Source organism: Tachypleus tridentatus, chromosome 9 (genome assembly GCF_004210375.1).
Source record: "Tachypleus tridentatus isolate NWPU-2018 chromosome 9, ASM421037v1, whole genome shotgun sequence".
Classification (NCBI taxonomy): Eukaryota; Metazoa; Arthropoda; class Merostomata; order Xiphosura; family Limulidae; genus Tachypleus; species Tachypleus tridentatus.
Window position 1 is genome coordinate 71884110 of NC_134833.1, and position 21141 is coordinate 71905250.

The 21141-nt window shown below is 33.9% G+C and overlaps 1 protein-coding gene across 8 annotated transcripts in view; it reads right to left on the reverse strand.

The window, feature by feature from the left end:
* Positions 1-21141, reverse strand: part of LOC143225469 (uncharacterized) — a 159926-nt gene that overhangs the window by 67394 nt on the left and 71391 nt on the right. For 2 of the 8 annotated variants that reach the window (XR_013013862.1, XR_013013861.1), the window contains one exon: positions 4402-4512. The exons of the other annotated variants lie outside the window; for them this stretch is intronic. The gene's annotated coding sequence lies outside the window, so the exon portion shown is untranslated. The remainder of the gene's footprint in view (positions 1-4401; positions 4513-21141) is intronic. 8 annotated transcript variants of the gene reach the window in all.

Genomic DNA, 21141 nt, shown 5'->3' on the forward strand with positions numbered 1-21141 from the left:
TGTTGTACAAACCCCATTTGTTTTTTTAATAGGTTGTTGTTATAAATATTCCAGGAACGTTCTTATCGTGAGTTTAAAGTATTCTTGTATTGTGATTTGAAGACCTTTTAGTGCTAAGAAACTCTTAATAAAACCATGATTGTTTTGACACGACTTAGAAACTAAAAGAACAATTATAAGCTGACTTAAAAGTTAAAATTGATTTTATAAACACATTAAAAGTATAACGCAGAAAATCCAAAACAATATATCACAAAAAAACACTTCATAACACTGAGGCTTTGAAAGGGCTACAAAGTTAGATAATTCCGACTAGAAACTAACTTAAACGATATATAGTTCTTTATACTTAAATAATATGCGGAAGACAGCTGTCTATTTCCAAACTCTTCGCATATTTTTGCAATGTTTAAAAAATGACTTCGTTCAAACTTAGCGCGTAGTAATTATTTTTAGATCAAATTACAAAAATTAAATTGTATCAAACACTTTCTATAATGAAATATCCTGAATATTTCCCGCTGTCATAATAATAGATCTATTTTGTATAAATAAGAAAAAGATTTACATTTATAACATCAAGAATAAACTTGCATTTTTGCTCAAGCAGCTCATAAAATAATTTTTTATATGATTAGTTTAGAAAGTGTGTGGTTAATGAAAACTTTCTATTGCAATGTTTCATCACATCATCTGTCCCCAGCTGGTAGTTTTGACAATGGTAATAGTTGGATGAATTCATCATTTTTGTATGTTTTGAGAAAGACTCTCATTGATTTATTATACATACAAGGTCTGTTCAAAAAATACGCGGACTGTTTGAATTGCGCGGCTCCAGTTGGTTCCAGGGGAATCCGCTTGGTGTCGCTAGGTTTGCACAGATCAGCTGATTACGACGCCATTTCCCGATTGCAGATATCTTCATTTGTGTATTAGCTACACGGTTTTAAGTGAAGTGCGACTTTTTCGTTTGGCGGATTTCAGAATGAATGACCTGAAGGAGCAACGACTTGCTGTGAAATTTTGTGTTAAACTTGAAAAATCTGCGACTGAAACTTTTGCTATGCTTAACACGGCTTACGGTGATGTTGCTATGAAGCGTACGGCATGTTTCAAGTAGCATGAACGTTTTAAGGATGGTCGACAGTCCATTGAAGATGATGAGCGTCCTGGACGTCCTTCCACGTCAACTGACGACCCACACGTCGACAAAATCAACACCCTGGTGCGGGCAAATCGACGTCTGACTGTCAGGGAGCTTGCTGAAGAGTGTGGGATATCAGTTGGATCTTGTTACGAGATTTTGACCGAAAATTTGAAGATGTACCGCGTTGCTGCGAAATTTGTGCCTCAGAACTCGTGCGTTTTTGGCCAAACACTCGATCACTGTTTTTCCCCACCCACCCCCCCTACTCACCTGACCTTGCTCCTTGCAATTTTTTCTTGTTCCCCAACTCAAAAGACCCTTGAAAGGAAGAAGATTTGAGACGATTCCCGAGATTAAGGCAAATGCGACGAAGGAACTGGAGGACATTACAAAAGAAGCGTACCAGGACTGTTTCAACAAGTGGAAACACCGTTGGGATAAGTGTGTGCGTTGGGGAGGAGAGTACTTTGAAGGGGTCCCAGACCTGTAACTTCTAAATAAAGTACATTTTGTTTTATGACGTCAGTCCGCGTATTTTTTGAACAGCCCTCGTAATATTCTGTGCAATAAAAAATTCCTTAAGCAAGACTTGTGAACTATAAAAAATATTTTAATTGTTAACAAAGAAAATACTGTTTTTGTTCAGATATGTTTTACAAGGAAAACATCTATTTACCTATTGTTACATTTAAAAATCCTTTAACAGTGATTGTTGGCTTACAAAAGAAACTTCTGTATTGTTGTTTAAGCAAGTTACTATACGTATTTCTAATTCATGTGAAGCGTCCTCCGGTAAGAAAGCGGCAAGTTCAAAGACTAACAATGCTAAAATCAGGGGTTCAATCCTTCGCTGTGGACACAGCAGATGGTACAACGTGGTTTTGCTTTAAAACAAGCAAACAAACCCATATAAATCTATTCGCAGTCGTTAAAACGTTTTCGCTACAATGTATCTGCTCAAAGTCAGTATAGTTTGTAGTTTAATTGACATAATCTTCGAACTAGTGGGAATAAATGGGTGTCATTAAACCCACCATAACGTAAAACAGTACAGTAGAACCATTCATTTTATTTAAAAATACTTAACACTAAAGGAACCGAACATGTGTGTGTCGTTACTGTGGGTTGTTAAGAAACGAAAGTTAATGCTGAGAGTCATGAAATTAAGATGAAACCACCAGATTAACAAAATTTATCCCAGTCACTCTAAGTAAATTTAAAATACAATAAAGTTTACTTTTACATATATATTAGATTTTTACAAGAAACATCTGTTGTTGATGAACTGCGTGTTATGATTTTTTATGGGTTAACTAATGTTAGTGATACAACTGAAAAGCCATTTACAAAGTTGATATTTAGCAAGAATATGTGTAAAATAGTATAACAGAAAATGTGGTTACATTTTCTATTTAATTAATCATTGTTTTCTATTATTCCTTTTTAATTAACGTATTTTATCATTTTTATTTTATGTTTACAAATTTACGTTGCATGTAAACTACTGAACACGCTAATAGCTAATTTAACTAACACATGATTATCTAGGTACACACAAAAATTCATTCGTAGTTTATTCGTTATTAAAGCTTCATGAATTATACTCTGCTGGCCAAAATCTTAAAGCCAATGAACATAAAGAAAAAATATGTATTTTGCGTTGTTAGACTCAACCACTTATTTGAGCAGAGCTTCGAGAGATGAAAATAAGAAAAGGGAAAATAAAAATAAAAATCTTTTTAGCATTCAATAGGGAAAATGTGAACACTATGAAATTAGACTAAATACTAGTTGGTCAAAAGTTTAAGACCATACCATAAAGAAGTTTTAAAGAGGGTAAAAAATGCCCAACAAGAGGTCTCAGTGGTTAGTTGCACGGCCGTCATTGCGAATAACTTTAAACATTCGCTTTGGCATGGTCGATATAAGCTTTTGCAGAAGGCTGGCTGGAATGTTATTCTAATTAATGAAGATGGGTTCACGAAGATCATGCACTGTTTGGAATTGACGTCCATTTCTATAGACTTCCCTTGCCATCCACCCCCAAACATTCTCAATGGAGTTCAGTTTGGGCAAACACGCTGGATGGTCCAAAAGAATCACGTTATTTGACATGAAAAAGTCCTTTGTCCTGCGGCCATTGTGGATTGCAGCATTGTCCTGCTGTAAGATCCAGTCATTTCCACACAAGCGAGGACCTTCAGTCAATAAGAATACTCTCTCCAACATGCCAATGTAGCCAGCTGCTGTTTGACGCCCCTGTATAACCTGAAGCTCCATTGTTCCATGGAAGGAGAAAGCACCCCAGATCATGATGGAACTTCCTCTACTGTATCGTGTAGAAAATGTCTCCGGTGGGATATCCTTATCGTGCCAGCAACGTTGGAAGCTATCTGGACCATCCAGGTTAAAATATTTCTCATCAGAGAACAAAACTTTCGTCCACTTTTCTACGTCCCATGTTTGGTGCTTCTCAGCAATGTTTAGCCGAGCTGTTTCGTGCTGTGGAAGGAGGCGTGGCCTTTAAAGACGTTTACGGTTTATAAAGCCTTTCTCTCGTATATGCCGTCTTATTGATTTTGAGCTGCATTCTGCCTCCGAAAGGGCCTTAATTTGGTTCGACGATCGGTTAGTATCTTGCTGGGCAACCCGTCGATTTCTCCTGCTCAACGCCGGCGTAATTTTCTTGGGTTGACCACTTGAAATTCTCGTTTTGTATCCCTCAGGGTCTTTTAAGATATTTGCAAAAGCAGTTTTACTACGCCCAATCTCACCAGCGATAGCACGTTGAGAGAGATCTTGCTTTTGCTGCTCGATAATTCTGCCACGTTCAAACTCTGTCAACGTTTTAGCCTTTGCCATGTTTTTACCCAACGTAACACAGGAGATGTAAGTGGAAATTGTTGACATCGCTAATGTTTGAATACAAATGACTAAATTTCGTTAGGTGTTTACCGATTAACGCTTCATTTTAGTATGGTCTTAAACTTTTGACCAGCTAGTATTTAGGCTAATTTCATAGTGTTCACATTTTCCCTATTATATGCTGAAAAAGTTTTTTTAATTTTTATTTTCTCTTTTCTTATTTTAATTTTTCGAAGCTCTACTCAAATAAGTTATTGAGTCTAACAACGCAAAATGCATATATTTTCTTTATGCTCATTGGCCTTAAGATTTTGGCCAGCAGCGTATTTCGAACAAGTAAATAAAAGAAAAAATATTTTGTTGACATGCATATTATGCTCTAAACTTACAAATTTAACAGCGATGGTCTCCCGGTGAAGCAGCAGTAACTTTACAGACTTCCAAGGATAAAATTTGGGATTCTATTCCCCTCGGTGGATAGAGAATTGTGTAATTTTGCGCTAAAACAAACAAAGGAAATCATACTAACGACAACAATGTGTTTACGTAACCTGTGTAAAAACGTTTAGATTAAGCCTATAAAAATTATTTTAAAATTTTATTTGAGGTTAATTGTAAACATCAAAATTGAAATTTTAAATGACAAATATTTAGAATTACAAAACAAAACAACAACAGAAAAATTAACTTCAAATTTCATAGCAAAGAGTTTCATTAAAATTCACTGTAAATCCTACAAGGTTAACAATGCTTCGGAGAGGTATAGTATGTATAATAAGAAAATCGAAAACCTAAAATCAGTCAAGGCATTGAGTTATTCTATGGAGGTTTACCGTTACCTGAAAATATTGATCACTGAAGTAACTGCTATAAAAACAGTTGTTGTCGTATATCTCATAGATATAAATGTAATTCTTTATTAAAATTACCTTTTTAAGAAGAATAGAAGGATCTTTAATTAATTAACATTGACTTAGTAGTGAGTCTCTCATAGAATGTATTTACACTGGGCGAGTAAATATAAGAACCACAAGTACTTTCATAAAGTCCAACACCTGAACATAAAAATATTTTCATAAAGCCCAATATCTGAACATAAAGATATTGTCATAAAGTCCAATACCTGAATATAAGAGTATATGTGTTTGTTAAGACCCTTGAAGTCCTTCTAGTACTCAAATGTAGCCACTTTAGAGAATAATTATCTTCCTTTCTACAGTAATATTTGTTAGTTCACTTCCTTCCTACAGTAATATTTGTATAATTTTTAACTTAATTGCCAACTTTTCTCAAACAGATAATTTTGTTGCTCGTAATCCGGGCAGTCAGACCTTAGTGATGTTATTTCTTTACGTTTTGCATTTGAGATGTAATTGTACGTAGAACAAAATGTTACGCAAAATCTACGTAAAGCGTTTTTATGTTTACCTTCCAGTTTTTGATTATTTCTTTAAAATGTTATAAGTACAAAGAAGATACGAATAAAAAAAGGTCGAATGTATTATAATAGTTAGTGTTGATTCGTTTTATTATATGCTATTTGTTGTGTGTTTAAACAGATTTTTTTAAATGAAAAACGATTAGAAATAGTTGTTACAGAAATGTGTTTGAACCATACATATTGTCATTATCATGGCAGGTTAGCGTGTTTCTATGGTGTTATACGTCAGTTTTGTTTGGGACTGTAGATCATGTTTTTATTGACCCTTTGTACATTCTACTACCATACAATTAACCAACACATCGTGAAATGAGATTACAGTTTGGGGTGTAGTTTACACCAAGCCTAAAAGTGAAAACTATATTCCTGGTTTATATTAAATTGCATGATAACTATCTACGTCAGCAGACTCCAATTTTGAAATGGAAAGTTGGAGGAAAGACAAATAATTAACACAACCCACCGCCAACTTTTGAGCTACTGTTTTCAGATCAAGAAGTAAGATTTAATTATCACCCTTATAAAGCTCCAACGCCCTCAAACTGCGAGATGCGTATCGAGCGTTAACTAGTGAGCCAAGCTTGTCTCCATGTTTATAGCAGGACAACGTTCTAATTATTTAATTTGTACTTCCTTTGTTAGTAACATCATTCTTACATATATATTTACAAACCAACCTGCGCACCACATTTTCCACAAAGAAAAATATTTTTGTTCATGTTATTTTGAGCATTAGGCTCATTATAAATATTTATTTAAACCTATACTTATTATCAACATCTTTCACAATAAATCTAATCATCGTTTATGAGTTTTTTCGCGTATTACTGCTGTACATAGTGAACAGTTCTATAGTTTATTGGATTTAGTTAAGCAAATCATGCAGATACAAATTAAATATGTTTCTAATTAGGTTGTGAAGCGTGGTCCGTAAACACTAATATGACATCTAGATATATTGGAATAACCTGAACCCCAAAGAGGTTAGACAACTTGCAGTTTTAAGGTTGTTAAATTGACTCCCTACGTTTACTGATAAAATATATTTAATCATAATTACCCTGGTCTACCAAAATGAAGTCGCGCGGGGAGAAAGCATAGCGTGGAATGAGTCCGGTGGGGTGTGGGATTGTAGTTGCTCTTTTGTCACACAGAAACAGTTTACACCAATTTTCTTATTAGGATAACAATATATAGTGGATTTAATCATGTTAGCAATATTTTCCAAACCATACAAATAAGAAGACAGATGGATGAATGGACGGATAAATCATGTCTGCAATACTACAAAGGTGTTAAGAAAAGTTTGCTTTTAAGGTTTGTTTTGTTAAAACCTATCAACATAAGTATTGCTATTTGTTATAAGTTTCCAAATAGTGTCGTTCACGGATTCAATATATACTCTGAATTTCATTTGTTTTTTTTTTTCTGAAAATCTTATATTAGTTTCAGTGTTAAATAAAACTTGAAATTCAGACGTTTTGCGTTGTTTTAACTTCAACTATCGTAAGGTAACATAACACTATACTTAATGTAATACCAATGATAAATTTGCAGCTGATCGAAAAAAAACAAGAGCTATTTGACTTTTAGAAGTGGTTACAACTCATGAAATAGCTAATTTTCAGTGTGACTGTATGAAATTTCATTTACTCATGAATCGATCGAATTTTAGTCTGTGGAAGGTTTTAATTAAACACATCACGTAAATACACAAAAAACTAAGATATAATCTTATTGAGCTTAACATGACACTTCTTTGCAACAAAGGAACATACCAGACTTAAAAAGCTAAAAACTTTTGTCATCTGATTGACGTCATTTATTTTCCTTGCTAAAGACAAAACGCCAATAAGTGAGCGCAAATATACCCGAGAAGACGGGAAGTAGAGGTGTGTGGAAGCGCTCCATGCTGAGTCTAGTAGCGCGTACAGCAACTGAGGCACTCCAGGGAAACGTTTTCACACGTGGAAATCGCGAGAAAGACGCGACTGCTCTACTTTTGTTCTGTTTAAACATTCATATATTTCTGTAAGAAAATGTAGGTTAACTTAGTAAAAGGCAGTCACGAAACTAAAGCAAATTATCAAATGGCTACTTAATATTATTCTAGATGTTGGTTTCCAGTGGTAAGGTTAAGATATCTATGGATTGACTGAACATTTGTATATTACCAATTTGACAGATATTAACATTTGAATTTCTAAATTATATAAATTTGGTCTTAATTACCTTTTCTTTTTCAAATACACCAGAAAAAAATCTGTGACATGACTAACTGTCCTTTTCTAAATGGGAAAACAACAAGAAACTGGATCGACGTCCCGCAAAGAAATGTATTTAACGTATTACCAGTTAGATATACTTAACTTACGAGAAAAGAATTTTACTTTTATAATGAGCTTTATCAGGAAGTTATTGAAAATGCTATTTACAGGGATCTATATTTTGTTAATTAAAATTTGAATTATCCAATAAAATTCATAATTAAAACATATTTGCATCAATTAGTTACTAACATGTTATAACTCACATAATTATCATTCGAACTGCACTAGCGCAGGAAATACTATCGCTTTAACTGTCTTGTAAAATTTCGGGAAGGATATGGTTCTCAACCTCAAAGTTACAAACATAAGTTCAAGTTATGCTAAGTTTTAGACCTCTAGTTCGATAGTCTAAACAAAATACAATAATTAAACAAAACTATAGTCCAGCTCATTATTTTTATCTTTTAACCTTGTGATATGAGTGGTGTCTACACTTGCATTTCTCCAGAAATTTATAATTATCGTGATACGAAGTTATTTTAAGTATACGTATGTACGCAGTTGCAAGATGTGGAAAGGTTGCTGTTTATCGCATTTTTTAAAATCTGTTATTTTTTATTTAAGAAAAAAATAATGCACTTCCTGTTTTATAGTTAATAAATATTTAAATAAGAATTAAAAATTTCATAAGCAAAAATTGTTGATGGTAGATGTTAATAAAATATTTATTTTATTTTTTAGTTATTTCTTTTTTCTCTCTCCTGATAACTTTATGAAATAGTGAGTGAATGAGCATTTGGAGTTAAGCACAAAGCTACATAAAGGGCTATCTGTGCTCTGCCCACCACGGGTATCGAAAACTGGTGTTTAGCGGTGTGAGTCCAGTGTGCCACTTATGGGTTTATGAGATAGTCTCCCAATGCTTCATTGATAAAACTGGTGATTTGAAACGCTAAAAATCAGAGGCAACACTGCATATAATGCACAGTGCAACTTCGTTTTTGTACACAAAACAAACAGTATGAAAAAGAACGAAAGTAAACAAACCGATCATTTATTATGCTGCTGCATTGGTTAACAAACATTTGGTACGGTAAAATAAAATATACAATTATCTTGCGTGACTTGTATTTAAGCATATTTTTATCATAATGAGCTTCTGCAACGGGTGCACTATTAATCTTTGCTCTTATCTGGATTCACAAGATTATTAGTCCAGAAATGTTTACTGTTATGACGTTGATGGTGTTGATAATCTGTTTTTAACATTTTTCGCGATAAAAATATATCACCTTTTGGAGATTTGACTTAGATTTAATAAGTTTAGGTTACTTTAAAATTGACACAATTTACAGAAATATTTTCTTCCCGAAAATTGAGCTTATTGATGCATATCGATTGTTAAAATGTGTCTGGTCTTTTTATTGTTATTATCGTGCAAAATAATATATATATATATATTTAAAACTGTGGAGATTATGGAGATGCTCCCCGAAGAAGATATGTGGTATGGCATGCCGTCTTCTTCCCAATGGAGAAACAACAGGAGACCGGGTCGGTGTCCCGCAGAGAAGTTTATTTAACTGCCAGTGCACCGTTCCTGCGGGTGACAGCCGCAGCTTGTGACACAAACTTCGAAGACGAGCAGCGCGCCTTCCGGGCAGCGAATTGAGGCTAACAAAGTCAGAATTGTGTGTGTGACAGAAAAATAGGGACATCTCTTCCTCAGTAAAGCTAACCAAAACGAACGAACGACTGCTAGTCAAACCAACACACGCAAACTTCTGGTAATGGCTATTTGTTCAGGTTAAGTCTCGGAGTTTAGAGATAAGGACTATTGAAAAGAATCTGCCAGCTTTGAGCACTCATCAAGTAATAACAGCTTATATTCTCAAGTTTATTTTGTCATTCTGTTCTGTGACTGAAGTGCTGTAAACAGTCTTGTTGCAAGAGACTGAGGTATTGATTTTTCTACCTCTTTACTTTTACCTCCTTCACGTTTAAGTGTTCGATATACACAAAACTGGTCATCTTAGTTATAGTGTAAATCTATTTTATAATCTGTAAAACACATAAAGATGATAACAAAATTAACTTGTTACGCTGTTACCACACTCACAGTTATATACATATATATTATATTCATGTTTGTACATCATTCCTTTGTATCTTTGGATAGTGTTTAGAAGTGTAAACGTTAAGATATTGAATTGAAATTTTTATTTAAACTATTAGCGCCCAAAAATCCTAAAATAAATAATCGGCATGAGTCTTCTTATACTATGGATCCTCGTTTAAAACAAATAAAGACCAAGTTAATATATAATCGATCTTTACTTCTGCTCTATTGACCAAATGAAAATAGGTTTGTTTGTTTTTGAATTTCGCACAAAGCTACTCGAGGGCTATCTGTGCTAGCCGTCCCTAATTTAGCAGTGTAAGACTAGAGGGAAGGCAGCTAGTCATCACCACCCACCGCCAACTCTTGGGCTACTCTTTTACCAACGAATAGTGGGATTGACCGTCTCATTATAATGCCCCCACGGCTGAAAGGGCGAGCATGTTTGGCGCGACGGGGATTCGAACCGGCGACCCTCAGATTACGAGTCACACGCCTTAACACGCTTGGCCATGCCGGGCCATGAAAGTAGGAGAATGAGGAATACATTACGAGTCGAGAGCCCTAACCATCTGGCCATACCGGGCCTATAAATAAGTGTAGAATTCTGTAATTTTGGTATTTTATCTTTCACATTAAAAAACCTGTTTAATTGTACATATCGGCCTCTATAGAAACATTAATCTAACTTGTTGATATGTCCTTTTAAATAGTTGATCAAATATTCGTCTCACCAAACGTGCTCACTTTCTCAACCGTTAGGGCATTAATTGGCAGTGGATGGCGATGACTTTAGTCTTTCACTGCTAAATTAGGGACGGCTTGCGCACATAGCCTTCTTGTAGCTTGGGGCGAAATTCATAACAAACCACACGTAGTTGATCAAGTTGTTTTTGCTGGTTACTGATAAGTACTGAAAAAGGCCCGGCATGGCCAGGAGGTTAACGCACTCGACTCGCAATTCGAGGGTCGCGGGTTCGAATCCCCGTCACACCAACCATGCTCGCCCTTTCAGCCATGGGGGCGTTATAACGTTATAATGTTACAATGGGCTATATGCACAATCAAGCCCCGAATTTAAGCATTATAAGTTCATAAACTTACTTCTGACCCACTGGGGGGGGAAAAACACTTGTTACTTAAGTAAATACGTCGTGTGACAGATTTACTATTATATATTTATTTTAATAACAGTTTTGTTTTACTTAAATATATATTTAATAATGCATGTAATTTATACTGTGAAATGTGTATTGCGAAATTCATGTCTATTTACTAAATCAGTAGAAGATTCTCAGGCCTAGCATGGCCAAGCGCGTAAGGCGTGCGACTCGTAATCCGAGGGTCGCGGGTTCGCGCCCGCGTCGCGCTAAACATGCTCGCCCTCCCAGCCGTGGGGATGTATAATGTGACGGTCAATCCCACTATTCGTTGGTAAAAGAGTAGACCAAGAGTTGGCGGTGGGTGGTGATGAGTAGCTGCCTTCCCTCTAGTCTTACACTACTAAATTAGGGACGTCTAGCACAGATAGCCCTCGAGTAGCTTTGTGCGAAATTCCAAAACAAACAAACAAACAGTAGAAGATTCTCGAGTGTAAGAATCAACAACATATGTTTTATGAAAGCTCTAGCGTATCGTCAGTATTGTTGGGTCAACTCGAATTTCAAGAAATTTTCCTAATGCTCATAAACCAACACCACGCGTCATATAGACATTATATATTATTCGGTTACTGTAATTGGTATACTACAAACCTCGGAACCTATAACTGCGATTAACTCGTATTAATCGGAAAACTACAGATATTTGTCAAGGAACGTTTATAGATTTCGAAAGTGACAAACTATTTAACTTCAGCGGATTAAAATTGGACGTTAATATATTTACGCAGACATTATATAACTTCAGTGATGAGAAATTCACATGTAATAAGCAAATGTAATAGCTTCTCGTTGAGTGAATTGTACCTGTATCAACTCGAAATTAATTCGCTCATCATGAACCCTTAATAAGATATCAAGAACGTTCTAATTCGGATAGAAGACTCATTATTGTTTGAAAGTTTATAAAACTTTCGTGAATCAATCTTTATTTGTAATAACTGTTATTATAAATTGTATCATTAGTTTATATTAAAATATATTTGTTTTGTGTTTTCTTATAGTAAAGCCACATCAGACTATCTGATGAGCCTAAAAGTCGGCTTTCAGCTTAAAAACACATAGCATGTATGAGTGTGTGTGTGTTTTCTTATAGCAAAGCCACATCGGGCTGTCTAATGAGTCCACCGAAGGGAATCGAACCCCTGATTTTAGCCTTGTAAATCCGTAGACTTACTGCTGTGCCAGCGGGATACCAGCATATTTGTTTTAAGAAAGAAAACTGTGTGTATCAACCTTGTGGCAAATATCACAAATTTGATATCTGTCAACATTTAATTATCTTCTAAGTCCAAATTATAGTTTAACTCAATTTCAGTTTATTTCAAATTGTTATATGTAACATGATAGATTGGAAGCTTGTGTGAGATAAATTATAATACGTAACAGTCGCTTCTGGAAAGAAAATAACTTTGTTCATTTTTTATGATCACAAGAATAACAGTGTACCAACAAAGTAGTATTTCAGATGTTTCATGAAAAGCAAACAAACCTAAATACGATTATATTTAAAATCAGAAACAGTGAAGAATTAGAAATTAACTTGTCTGCTTTGTGACCATGTTAACCATGTATTCAGCAAATTTCACAAATTAAAAATCACTAATCAAGTGTTTAAATGTAGTCTTGTTAATTTGTAAATTTATGGTTATAAATAAATCACTATCTTCAAATTTAATTACATAATTGCTTTCACTTTCATTCCCCAACATTGAGAAATAATCACTAAAGATAAAACCCATTATAAACAACTGTTCATCAGCATGGGACGCTTAGTAAGCCTTCTTTATAGATTGCACGTGACGATTTCTCAAGCGTTAAGAAAGATCGTCTGCTGTTTGTAGCATAAAGCGGGACTTTCAATAAACAAAAAGCGCCATCTGTATTTGCTGTAATAGATAAGAAAAATTGTAGGCAACTCGTTTAAATCAACGAGTGTCCTTTCTAAAGAAGGCACCGAACCTCAAACTTCTTTATTCTATTTTTCAATTAGTGGTCTTTCTACAGAAAAGACTCAACAATATCGCATATGTAGGCCATTCAAAGAACTATTCTCATTAATGGATTGATGTGTAGAATGGACAGAATTACCACAGCGGAACAAAAGATGCTTTCAATTATTTTGATTTACAGAAATGTGATAGTGATTATTAAATTGCTCATGCCCTCAGCTGAGAGACAAAACTCAGTTTGATCAAAATTCCATAACTGATAATGGACTCTTTCAGTTCTCAAACATTATATGTACAGGTTTTTTATTATTGTTTTTTAGTCCGTTATTATAAAATCTCCTCGATCAGTGATTTGATATTTACTTTCGATTTACCACCTCATGAAATCTATTTTCTAACAAAGAGCGTTATGCAGTTGTTAGTATACTTCGAACAAGCTATTCGCTAATAGAAACAAATTTGAAATTTGTTCTTCATATCTCTTTTGCTGAACTGACGGGAAAATGTTTACAATTTACACATTGTTCTTTTTTACAGATGGTTTGGGTTTTGAATTTCGCGCAAAGCTACACGAGGGCTATCTGCACCAGCTGTCCCTAATTTAACAGTGTAAGACTATATATATAGGGAAGGCAATTAATCATCACTACCCACCGCCAACTCTTGGGCTCTCTTTTACCAACGAATAGTGGGATTGACTGACACTTTATAACGCTCCCACGGCTGAAAGGGCGAGCATGTTTGGTGTGACTGGGATTCGAACCTGCGACCGTCGGATTACGAGTCGAGTGCCTTAACCAAGACCCGGCATGGCCAAGTATGTTATGGCGTTCGACTCGTAATCCGAGGGTCGCGGGTTCGAATCCCGGTCGCACCAAACCTGCTTGCCCTTTCAGCCGTGGAGGCATAATAATGTGACGGTCAATCCCACTATTCGTTGGTAAAAGAGTAGCCCAAGAGTTGGCGGTGGGTGGTGATGACTAGCTGCCTTCTTACACTGCTAAATTAGGGACAGCTAGCGCAGATAGCCCTCGAGTAGCTTTGCCAGAAATTCCAAAAAACAAACAAACAGTTTTAACCCCTTGGTCATGCCAGGCCTATTTTTACAGCCGATGTTATAAATTTAATTAAGATAAAAACATTCATTACTCCCGGTCTATCGACCGCTATGGTATGAAACGTTTTCATGGTGATATATCCAGGGGTACCCCGCTGGTACAGTGGTAAGTCTACGGATTTACAACGCTAAAATCAGGGGTTTGGTTCCCCTCGGTAGACTCAGTTGATAGCTCGATGTGGTTTTACTATAAGAAAACACATATATATCTGATTTACATAACATGATATGAAAAAAATATATATTTATTATGTTTTACCAGCTGTTATTCTTATAAATATATAAAATACACGGCATGAAAATCTGAATAGTATATCTAATAAATAGATATACCCTTTTAAATGTATCGACGTTGAAATTTATTGATGTCGAAACGTTGAGAAAGTATTTCGTAGACTTGACAGCGAATAGATCTTGTGGCCTATCTACACATAACATCACTAACTGTCAGTAAGTATTATAGACACGACTGGCAATCTCGTTTTCAACTGCTTGAAGTAATGACATTATCTGAAAATCTGTTTTAAATTCGTGGCTAGTACATAGCTGTATTAAGATTTAGGAAAGTATACCACATTCACACAATTTATATTACAATATGCGACTTAAGCCATTATATCTGATTTGCTAAATGTTTTTTTCCGTGGTTTAAGAATTTAAGTGTCTTTAGTTTCCAGTACAGATAGATATATTTGGAATGGTGAAATTGTATCGCAATTTATACAGTTAAAATGCTGTTATTTTAACTGATATTGTTTAATGTTAAAGTAGCGTACATAAAAACAATTATGGTAGAGAGACTAAAGACAAGGGTAAACATGGTAAAAACAAACAAACGTAGAGCTTGCACAAATACTTTAAACTGCCATTCGATTTTTTCTATGTGTTTTAGTATATAAGGCCATAAAATGAGATTGTGCTTTCAAATGAAAACAGTTCTTTTTCTTTAAAATCTATATAAACAGACAACCACATTTCTTGTTTACCTGGAATGTTGCTTTCATTCATCGGAAGAACCATTAAACTTAGCTAATAGCCGAGGTGGTAACTGAAAACATTTCACTGAGTCTCAAATGAGTGTTCATCTTTTGTTATGATGAATTTTATGCTTTAAGTAATCACCTGGCTCTTGGTCTCTCCTTCACCCAACGCCAAGAACTCATCAGGTTGTTCATCCTATGTCCGATTGTGGTTGAGATCTGTCCCTTTTATGACACTGTTTATGAAGGAAAGCCATGTAAGCAAACGAAATTTCGAATTCTCATTGTCATATTTCATCCTTTGTTGTCGGGCAAATCACAATATGTAAAAAAGATCGTAATGCTATTAACCTATGATAATTTTTGTTCCGTGATTAAGAACATTTATCTAGGTACAATATATCAAGATTATAATCCTATCAAGTTTCAAATCAACCCACTGAGAAACGAAGGAATGAAAATCGATTGAAAAGTATTTGGAGAAAGAAAGAAGAAACAATAGAAAAAAAAACAGTATATGTCTCTCTGCAGACCAATAATTCATTTTCATATATATTAATCTGACTTGCTTCTTTATAAATGCTAAGGAAATTATGCACTTTAAAATAAAGTTAATGTGTTTTAATAAAGTTTTAGAAAATAAATTCATACATATACAAATTCGATTCAAGTGTCAAGTGCAGGATAAAATAAATATATCTTATATTTCATTAAAATATAAAAGATAAGAACAGATTACCAAAAACATCGAATAATGAATACACTAAATGAAACAATAAACAGTTGAGACAATGAATAAAACTTCTCTTTCCAGGTACTCCTACAACACACTATCTTTGTTCTATAAAATTTCTGTTTTCTCACACGGGAAAAATTCACTTAATGTGTTTTCACATTTAATAGTTTGTTCAAGATTCTATTGGAAAATAAAATATCAGTTTAAGTCTACCACAGTTAGTAAAGCTGTCAACATATTTTTGAAAACTTTTATAACACAGTTTAGAAAAAAACTATATAGTTATTGTTCTTTATTTGTTGAGAATGAACAGCACACTGCTGGAGTTTTTCTTCTTTGGTGTTTTTTACAACTTTCCACCAGGTAGAGTAATGTTATTAATTTGAGTATCTCGACGAGAAAGTCTTTTTCACACAGAAATAACCTGTGTAATGTTATATTACGTTGAGAAGCGAACAGCAGTACATCGGTCCTCCGATACTTCTCGATTAACGAGTTAAAACAATTAAAAATGTTATTCATAAAACTACTACTTAAATATTTACAATAAATAATCGTAAAGTAAACATTCCTTAGCAGATTCGCACTGGTTTAACAAACTATTCTGATAAAAAAAATTCAACATAATAAATTGTTTCAAGTGATTTTCATTTTAATGAGAGGTCAGTGCAACTTAAAGTTGTCTCTACACGTATATATGGTAGCGTTAAAGTTGATAAGCAAATTCCTCCCCACCATGACAAGTGACCCACTATAATTAGTAGTACTTATCTATGCGGAACTGTATATTTGATCCATTAACTGAAAATGAAAAACATAATTTTTATGAAACTTTCCACATTGGCAAAGTTACATAATTATATGAAGTTGTTTCTGAACAGTATTTGGGTGCAAACATGTTTAACATTGTAATTAGAATCAAATATATTAAAGTAGACTACGCTTACATCAGATACTATTTGTTATATGTAAACATAATTTGTATCTAATTATTTGGAAAATGATTTTAATTTAAACAGCTAAACAGAAGAGTTGAAATACTGTATTAAAAAGGAAGTCGTTAGCATTCTTCATAATTAAACTACTTATTAAAGTGTGGGTATCACACGAGTTAATATAACAGAAAAGTCAAACATCAGGTACATGACTTGTGGTAGTGTGATAACATTGAGTAAATGAAACGGTTATCTCTTGTCTATATAGCAATTGACTTATAAAAGGCCTGACATGACATAGTAGTTAGGGCATTTGACTCGTAATCTGCGGGTAGCGAATTAAAATCCCATCACTAAACATGATCTACCTATCAGTCATAGGGGTTTTATAATGCACGATCAATCCTGCTTCTCTATGGTAAAAGAGTAGACCAAGGCTAGCTTATTTCACTCTAGCGTGTTACTTCTAACTTAGGAACGGCAAGCGCAAATAGTCCTCGAGTTGCTTTTCAGGCAATTAAACAAACAAGGACTATAAAATATTACTGTGAACTAAAATTCAAAGTTGAAATATCGAATGTTGTCTAACTATAATTGACCTTTTTATGTTAAAGTCTGACCAGAATATTACACAATATAAACCTAAGCTTATAACAAAGCTTAACAATACGAAAAACCAAAATGGCTTTCTGCATACCAACAGAACTGTGCATTCCAAGTTATCTTCGACACGAACCTTCTGTTACCTTAGCACATGTAACACAAGACCTCAAGCGAATTATGTTGGTTATACATATAAGATCTTTTTTCCAAATTATATGTGATATCAATGTTAATCACGAAGTATTATATATGCTTACAATATATTGCATTACCTATTAACACGCTAACTTTGCATGAAAATGTGGTGGTCTTAATTTTATTGAATAAATATATATAAATATAAGAGTATTAGTAACGGCGACGCCAGGGAGAGATATTTAGAGATAGCATAGGTATATCTAGAATAAATTACGTAATGTTAAACGTGGGACAGGAAAGTATTGTAACATATGTATCAAAATTTCAAGAAAATATGCTTATTTTACTTTATAGGTTCCACACTATGAGCAGTTGACTACTGCAGTTTCGAGTTAAAGAAAGATTTATACTTTATTGTTAAATAGTATCCTTGTCTTAGAAAGAGGAATGATTAGTGTAAAGTTAAATATGATTCATCAACTTTGAAAAGTACAATAAAATCATTCTTGGATAGCAAATCAATTTTCCAACCCCGGTACGTAATGTAGTAGTTGAGAACCCTTATACAGGTTAATATATATTCAGAGTGGTGGTCGCATTTTGTGCACTAAATTAAATAATAATTGCAGTATATACTTAGAACTAAGTTATACAAATTACCATAGATTTTTTCATAAATAACAACAAACACGATTCACAGTTTAGCTTGAGGTCATATTTAATATAATTTGCATTTCAGAATACTTTGAAAGTGGATGTTAATCTATGAGCTAGGTTCTTATGTTTTTATTAAATATATCATGTTAAAAGGCAATGTGATGACTTTTTATAGTAAATAACACTGTATCGGAGATTTTTATCATAACGTATTTTGGATCTAGTTGGTTTCTATCCTATCTACGTCTGACACCGGAGACACCATCCGAATACAGATAATAACTTAAAGTGGAATCCAAGTTTGATTTATAACTCAGATTTATAGACAATCAGAGGTCAAGTGTGCTTTTTTTCTAAATTTAGTTTAAAATACTTATGTTTTTTTTTAAACTAAAAAAGTGAATTTAAGCTTACTGAAATATAATCATAATATATGGTGTTACACATTGTCTTTTTCGTTCCACTGTAGCAATTACGTAATTAAAACCGTGAAAGTTAAATTTATTACTAATTATTATGACGCTGATAAGAAAAGCATTACAGGTACAAATAATGAAAACTGCAAGACTATGCCAATATTAACTTTAAAAGAGTTTTAAACTAATTTAAATCTTTACTTTAAAGTGTATTCTTGCAAATGTCAAACAAGAAATGAACAACATATAATATTGTTTGTGTAATGTAGCCAAAATTAATACAATCTACATCAATTTAGATAGCAAAAGACAACGTGGAAGAACTGGTTTGTTTTGAATTTTGGGCAAAGCTACTCGAGGGATATCTGCGTTAGCCTTCCATAATTTAGCAGTGTAAGACTAGAGGGAAGGCAGCTAGTCATCACCACCCACAGCCAACTCTCGGGCTACTCTTTTACTAATGAATAGTGGGATTGACCGAACATATAACACCCCCAAGTCTGAAAGGGCGAGCATGTTTGGTGTGGCGGGCATAACTAGCTAATATCAGGTGATTTTAAGCCATAAATTTCATATGTAATTAAACATATTTAAGTGTAAAACTTAATATTATTGTCTTGATATATACATTAAAACGACAAAAAAGATTGCACTTGCTTTTAAATGGTTTGCCTAGTTTGTAAATGATAAGTTATTGAAACGCATTTAAAAACCATTTATTTCGGTAGATCAAAAGAAATAAAAATATTACATAATTTTAGGTTATTAGAAGCTTTTACGTCAAGCTAAATATCTCTCTTTGATAATGTGTGTTTACCCATAGAGATCCATATGAGTTTAAAACACGTGTGCATGCGGATGTTTTATGCGATTCGTTAAACGCTCATAAAACCAAATACTCTATGAAGGATTAAAGAAAGTATGATGCGTTCAGAATGTTTAGGCGCTGAGTTTATAAGCAAAATAAAATCAAAATTACCCAATATTCTTGAGCCAGAAGTGTATTTTATTAGAAATGTTCGCACAGCTCTGTCATCACGTGTAACTTTTTTTTTTAACCCATGTCCTAAAGCCGAGAGATTGGTCTGCTGTCGACTCTGTTGCTGTAGTCTTGGGAACTTTAGATGGGTTGTAATCTCATAACAGCTTGTCTCATAGGCCAAGATTTATTACTCCATAAAGTTGAGTTAAAATACGGTAGTCCCACGTGTTAAAACTTAAAATCAGAATAACTCTGCACCAAATAGCACCTGATGAGCATGTTTTCGGAACAGTTTAGTCATTTTTTAAAAATAAACATTTTGGGAAAATCAAAAAAATCTTATTTGTTAAGACAATATTTCAATGTAGAAAGTTACTCAAGGAATAAAATATAGTTGGTCATTCAGTGGGAAATGAAATGTAAGTATTTATTATACTTTGTACTTTTAAAACCAGTGAAATGGAAATTAGAGTAATATCACACAAAAAACACTCTACAGATATATTTATAGGTATGAAAGGCTTAAAAACGTTCTTTGTTGATGAATTCTACCAAATACGAATCGTTAGAATTAAGGAAGATTCCATCCATCATACGTGCCTGCTCTAAATATTGATAAAATGAATTATCTTGTGTTTATTATACTCTGCACAACATAGAGCATTCTCAATGTGTAATTATATAAAGCTCTGTAGTGTTAATAATGTGATATGCTATAGATTAGCTATTTATCCATACCGTTTAATTATGTAGCTGTAAATCGATTAAAGAAAATAGATACCCGTAAATAGTAAAGGCTATTTATAGCTATATCTAAAACAAAAAAAGACACTATTAACTTGAAACAATTCAGTTGGCTGTATGGCTCATTACTTGAGTAGCCAACGATCCCGTGAAACAAAAATGTTACTAGGATCCATAATTTATTCCTAATTTTAATACAATGAGCGCAAAGCAGTGTAAAATTCATTGTATTTATATATATACGTATATATACAGTGACCAATATGCTAGCGTACATTTTTCTTAAGTTGGTCTCTAGTACGTATTTTTATTTGACAGTGAACCGTTACTTAAATACTCTGCCTTAGTGTTTCTCAAACTTTTCGATACCAGGATCTGGGTGGCTACCTCCATAAACTGTTGCAGGACCCTGAGACACAAATACAGTGAAAAATATTACGATTTTCACGTATATATTATATTATTTTAGTTTATTTGTTTTTTTCATGAAATCGCCCCAACCAGAAAAGTGGTTGTGACGAACCATCGCCGGTACGCAGGCCGGTAGCTGAAAAACTCTGCTCTAGATGTTAATAATTTTAAATGGATCATGATTAAACCAGTCCACTTCGGTAAATACGGAACACGTTATTCAACTTTACTCGTTAATGTTATCCAAACAGTCTTGAGACGAGAATACACTGAACATTTCTCGCCCTCTTTTTGAGGGATGTACTAAAAGATGGATCGTATTTATAAACCCGTTTGTGTACTAAATTAATCGAAGTGTAAAGGTTAACTCTTTTACTGTCATTTATGTTAAACCAAGTTAGGTGTTAATGGATGAAGAAGGGCGTAAGTTATTTATATCTTCAGTTCTGGATCAAAATGGTGGCGTTC